Raw genomic sequence first — 6,594 nt, 5'->3', positions numbered from 1 at the left:
ACTTACTTGTTTACTCTTTTTAAGAAGTTCTTGCTAATCAAAGCTTATTTTCTGTCCTTCCCACTAGAGTTACAAACCAACAATAAGTGGGAAGATACAGATCATCCTCGATGTGTTTGATTTATTTTGAATGTTGGCAAATTCACAGATCAGAGCAGCAGTTTGATTCCATGTGATTCCATATTGATGCCAATATGAAAACCATGATAAGGGTAAGCTCGACACATTGTAGTTTGCTTGTATATTGTACCTTCACTTACTTACTTTTGAGCTACAGTGAGAAGATATGTTATTCTTGCTGTTAATTGTTTACTTAAGTTGGGTGATTAGTACTTTCTCTAGTGTGGCCATCCCATGTTTTGGAAATCCTTAAAAGCTCTGTTATAAACTGGGTGTTAAAAATACTGCTGTGAGTGGTGTCTGTGTCTAGTTAATCATGGCTGGTGTAGTCAAGGTTCCAAATTTGGCCCATGAAAAGGCCAGTGTCTGCTCGTTCCTGACTCGCAGCTGAGCCATAACCCTGATTTCACCTCACGAGTGCAGCATCTGCCATTTCAAGGGAAACAAGATGGGGCCAAGGATATCTCAGGCGTATAGTCGTTGCTCCTTCTGGAAAAGCACCTAAACTCAGAGGCCCTGTTTCAAATTTGAAGCATACTCCATGAGATAATCTAAAGCAATATGTTATAGTACATCTTGCAGAGGAAGTGTGAATGGGAAACTGAAATGATAACAAGAGGCAGCTTGTTCCTTTCCTCACAGGTTAGTGAAGGATAGTTGTGACATTGTCCCATGCATGCCATATTGGCATCAAGACTCTGAGGGGTACTTAATAGAGTGCAGGGGTAGGGATGTTGCCCAGACTGGGAGGGTAGGAGCTCCCTTTTGTTAGGTCATGGTCTGTTCTAGGAGAAAAGGCTCAAGTGCCAACCCCCAAGCCTCCCTGGTGCTTGAGCTCCATTCTGCAGCAGTCTGGCATTGTTTGGACATTCTTATGGACTCATTTAGGGTCATGTAAAACTACATTTCCTGTGATGTGTCAATTTTTTTCATAAGATTACTGTCTGCAACCAAAGTGAGAACCCTATTACCAATAACAAAACACTATGGTCCCATTTTCTTTCTTCCAAACGCTTTCCAACTGAGCAAGAGTATGACTTGGTTGGCTAACCCATTGCTAGGGTAGAGAGTGAAAAAGTATGGAACTTTGTGTGTATGTGCATGTGTGTTTAGGAATGTGTTTAGGGAATGTGAAAGGGCAGTAGCTGTTGTTATTCATTGTAAAACCAGTAAAAGTTTGTACATTTCTAAAAGAAATATCAGATGTTAGATTCTTTACATCACATATCTTTAAAGTCCAGCTTATCTTTGAAGGGAAAATGTGTTATTTTAACTGTAGTGTTCACACTAAAGGAGTATTAAAGATAGCTTGTAAAGAATAAAATAGCTAATATTTATTGCATGCTTATAATATTCCAGATACTTTACTTACATTAACTAATTTATTCTTGTAACAAACCTATATGATCCTGTTATTGTCTATATTAACAGCTGAAGAAACAGAGATGTAGAGAAATTAATGGACCAGCTCCATTCTGGCAGACTAAAGATGTCCACAGATTCTTTAACACTCTCCCAGTGAGAGGAGTTCCCTCCTTTTGAAACTCATAGGCTCTGTGTCTGCTTTCACTAATATGATATGGCAAGAGTAACACTTTGCCATTGGGTCCAGGCTTTAAGGCTTTGTTTGGCAGATTCCACCTCCTGTCTCTTGGAACACTTACTCTTGGAGTCCTGAGACACATGGAAAAGTCTGATGACCTTGAGGCTATCATGCTGAAAGGAGGCGGAAGGGAGCCAAGTGGAAGGGCCATGTACAGAAGGACTGATGCTCAGTGAGCTCCCAGTTGTCATGGCTGCAGCTCCCAGCTGTTCAGGTCATCACCTGAAGCCACAGACGTCATGTACACAGATGACCATTTTTTGCTCTGCCGTCAGAATTCCTGACTCACAGATTCATGAGTAAAATAAATGATTAATTTAAACCACAGAGTGTGGGGGTCATTTGTTACATAACAGCAGATAAGCAAAACAGTCAGACAGCTATTATGTATACAACCCAAGTGGATTTCACCCAAGTGACCTGGCTCCAGAGTTCATGTGCTTAACAAGTATTCTATAAAATGCATATGTTACCCAGGATGTTGTGCTATTTTAATCCAAATAGCAACTCTCCCACCTCTGTAACACACTGTATGGACTTTTTCTTTAGCCTGCTTTATTCTCCTTCAAAACCCTACCACCACCTGACATCTTCTGTCCTGTGTTCATGCTTGTTTAGTGTCCATTTCTCTACCCTCCCCCACTCGAATAGATGACCCAGAGGTTTGTCTGAGCTGTTGACTGCTATATCCCTAGCACCTAGAATAGTGCCAGGCATAAAGAAGACACTAAATATTTTGGATTGAATGAATAAGTGATAGAAATATTTCATTTTAAAGTGAGTAAAATGGGAAATGCCTTTTGCTTCAGTCACTTGAGACATTCTGTGTAGCTATTCTGGTTTACTCTTCAACAGGGAAAAAGGAAAAGGTCAGAAGGAGAGGGTCTTGTGAATAAAATTGGTTGATATATTAACCTCATAAGACAATTACCTGAGTCTCAACCAGGCTAGGAAAAGCAAGAATGGCAAACAGTAAAAAAGCAATTGTGACGAGCTGCATGTTATTGAAGACAATATTTTTCCTGGCAGTAAATCTGATAGTGAAATCTGCAGTGAGGATGTGCAGCAAAGTGCCATCCTGTAGAAGTAAGCTGCTTCCTGGCGTTGGCTCAGATATGACACCATTCCACTAGGAAGAATTTGAGTAATGACAGGATGGCCTCCAAGAGTTCCATTGGCTGGAATAATTAAACAGGTTAAACTAAATTGAGTAAGAAAAATTATTTTGTGGGCAATAGAATAAAGATAAGGAAACTAGACCTTTCTAGAAACCCTAGAGCAAAGACTGACCTCTTCTGATTCTAGTGAAGTATTAGGAAAATAAATCTAAATGATAGTCACCTATAACACATGGTAAGTTGAAAGTATGACATAAGTGAGGTCCTATTATTACAGCATAACTCTGAAGGAGATTTTGTAAGTGACTTAGGGGAAATGAACTATTCAATATGGAGATGGGGACAAGTTGGGAAATGCCTACAAATAGAACCTTTCAATCAAGGGCTTGCTGTCTGTTTCATGTGTTAGTCACTCTGCCTTCTAGAAGAAAGAGTTAAGCCTGAATGATGTAAAAGATTTAACACTTTAATGAATGGTAACAAGATAAAAAGGTGATCTCACTGAGAAGTTATCAGCTTCTAAATCAATTGAGGGGACTGAAGTTAGACCAAGACGAAATATATTCACATAGGTGTGCTTCAGTGTGAAGTGGGAAGCTGCTCTCCACAGGGCATGGGTGACTACTAAGCTCCCTCAGGAAATTTAAACAATTCTGTGAGCAGATAACTCACTTTTCATGGTGTGAATTCTAGAATTGTTTTCAAAAATTGGCACATAAAACCAGAGCTGTAGCAATAGTCTAAAATAAAGAGAAGAGTCACTTCCTCTAAACATAAATATCCAGTTCAACATTTATGAGAAAAGAGAAGATGGGTGACTGAAAATCTAAAGGTTATGTTTTTTATGTAATGAATTATTTTTTTTGTAATTACACATGTTATATCAGATAAATGGTAATAATGAAGTACAGTGTAAAAAGTGCCACATGTTTTACTAATTCTGTGGTCTGGATAAGCACTGATGAAGTGTAAATGTCAGTGAATTGGACCAAGAATTGACAATTGATTTGCTAGAGGGCCACTTTGGCCATATTTGTTTATTTACTGCCATCAGAGTGTCTTAAAAGGCCTGATCCTCTTTCATTTAAATCATTTGTTTTATTTAATCTCCAAAAGATAAGAGCCAAAGCAAATGTTTTTAAAATTAAGATAGGGAAATTCTAGCATAATTGTCATGCATATGGTTCCATAAATATTTTAAAACATCTTTGATTTGTGTTTTTTTTTTAAATTTTACCAGAATATTAGCATCTGATTGAAATGATTTTGCATATTCTTATATTCTTATTCCTCACTGATTAGTGGTTGTTGCTACTGTCCCAAAAGGAAACAAAAAGCCTATTAAAAAGAAATTTGTTCCATTTGTATTTGTAGTATGAACAATGATGGCACAGTACATTCTGGGTGTTATTTATTAGTCTATTAAGTATTTGTGGCTGAGTAAGGACAATAAACATTGACTATGTTGCTTTACTTGTTTTAACTCATTTGATTCCTTTATCAATTTACCCCTATTTCACAGATGAGAAAATAGAGGCATGGAGATGTTGGGTAACTTTGCTGAAGTTGGGAGCTAGTAAGTGGCAGAGCTGGGATTAGACTATAAGGAATTTGATTTGTGACCCAGTCTGTGCCCATAAGCCCTAGGCTATGATGCTTCTCAAACCCTGCATGTGGTAACTTTGCATTTTGCCTTGTAAGTCTTTCAACTGAATTAGTATATCAGTGTTGAAATAGTGTCAGTTCATTTATTAAAGAGTAAAGGCCTTTTCTTTCTGCTATGCCCTCGATGCGAAGAATAACCAGAATTGGAATTTTATGGATAGTTTGGAAGTGACTTGTAAGAAATAGATTTTTTTTAGGTTGATATGATGTCAGTGGTGGTGGCTGGGTTGGGGGGAGGGAGAGTTGGGGAAAGATGGCCTATCCGTAGCAGTTGGTCAGAGAAGCAGTGACTCAAAATGACATTTTAGAGTGTCACAGAAGAGTTCACATGTACTCCTGCTACATATAATGAGTGTTATAGAAAGAAAAATAAATAGGCAGATTGTGAAGCCTGTGTTGTTTTATGTAGTTGTAAGGAATATGGATAAACTAAAATATTATTGCCATTTTGCAGATGGAGAAATTGAGGAGTAGAACGTGCTTTAAGGTGTTAAAAGAAATTAGAAGCTGAAGCAGTTTGAGAAACAAACATTTAGAATTATATAAAATTAGAATTTGAGAGATTAGATTATAGTACCCACCCATCTCATGTTATAAGATGGGAAAATGAGGCTTGGTGGCTTTCTAGGTTTTCTTTTTCTTTTTTTTAAATTTTTAATTTTTTATAAACATATAATATACTTTTATCCCCAGGGGTACAGGTCTGTGAATCGCCAGGTTTACACACTTCACAGCACTCACCAAAGCACATATCCTCCCCAATGTCCATAACCCCACCCCCCTTCTCCCAACCCCCCTCCCCCCAGCAACCCTCAGTTTGTTTTGTGAGACTAAGAGTCACTTATGGTTTGTCTGCCTCCCAATCCCATCTTGTTTCATTGATTCTTCTTCTACCCACTTAAGCCCCCATGTTGCATCACCACTTCCTCATATCAGGGAGATCATATAATAGTTGTCTTTCTCCACTTGACTTATTTCGCTAAGCATGATACACTCTAGTCCATCCACGTTGTCACAAATGGAAAGATATCATTTCTTTTGATGGTTGCATTGTATTCCATTGTGTATATATACCACATCTTCTTTATCCATTCATCTGTGGATGGACATCTAGGTTCTTTCCATAGTTTGGCTATTGTGGACATTGCTGCTATAAACATTCGGGTGCACGTGCCCCTTCGGATCACTACGTTTGTATCTTTAGGGTAAATACCCAGTAGTGCAATTGCTGGGTCATAGGATAGTTCTATTTTCAACTTTTTGAGGAACATCTATGCTGTTTGCCAGAGTGGTTGCACCAGCTTGCATTCCCACCAACAGTGTAGGAGGGTTCCCCCTTCTCCGCATCCTCGCCAGCATCTGTCATTTCCTGACTTGTTGATTTTAGCCATTCTGACTGGTATGAGGTGATATCTCATTGTGGTTTTGATTTGTATTTCCCTGATGCCGAGTGATATGGAGCACTTTTTCATGGGTCTGTTGGCTATCTGGATGTCTTCTTTGTAGAAATGTCTGTTCATGTCTTCTACCCATTTTTTGATTGGATTATTTGTTCTTTGGGTGTTGAGTTTGCTAAGTTCTTTATAGATTTTGGACACTAGCCCTTTATCTGATATGTAATTTGCAAATATCTTCTCCCATTCTGTCAGTTGTCTTTTGGTTTTGTTAACTTTTTCCTTTGCTGTGCAAAAGCTTTTGATCTTGATAAAATTCCAATAGTTCATTTTTGCCCTTGCTTCCCTTGCCTTTGGCGATGGTCCTAGGAAGGTGTTACTGCAGCTGAGGTCGAAGAGGTTGCTGCCTGTGTTCTCCTCAAGGATTTGGATGGATTCCTTTCTCACATTGAGGTCCTTCATCCATTTTGAGCCTATTTTTGTGTGTGGTGTAAGGAAATGGTCCAATTTCATTCTTCTGCCTGTGGCTGTCCAATTTTCCCAACACCATTTATTGAAGAAGCTGTCTTTTTTCCATTGGACATTCTTTCCTGCTTTGTCGAAGATTAGTTGACCATAGAGTTGAGGGTCTATTTCTGGGCTCTCTATTCTGTTCCATTGATCTATGTGTTTGTTTTTGTGCCAGTACCATGCT

Source organism: Neovison vison, chromosome 3, assembly GCF_020171115.1.
Source record: "Neovison vison isolate M4711 chromosome 3, ASM_NN_V1, whole genome shotgun sequence".
Lineage (NCBI taxonomy): Eukaryota > Metazoa > Chordata > Mammalia > Carnivora > Mustelidae > Neogale > Neogale vison.
This window is presented reverse-complemented; position numbering follows the sequence as displayed.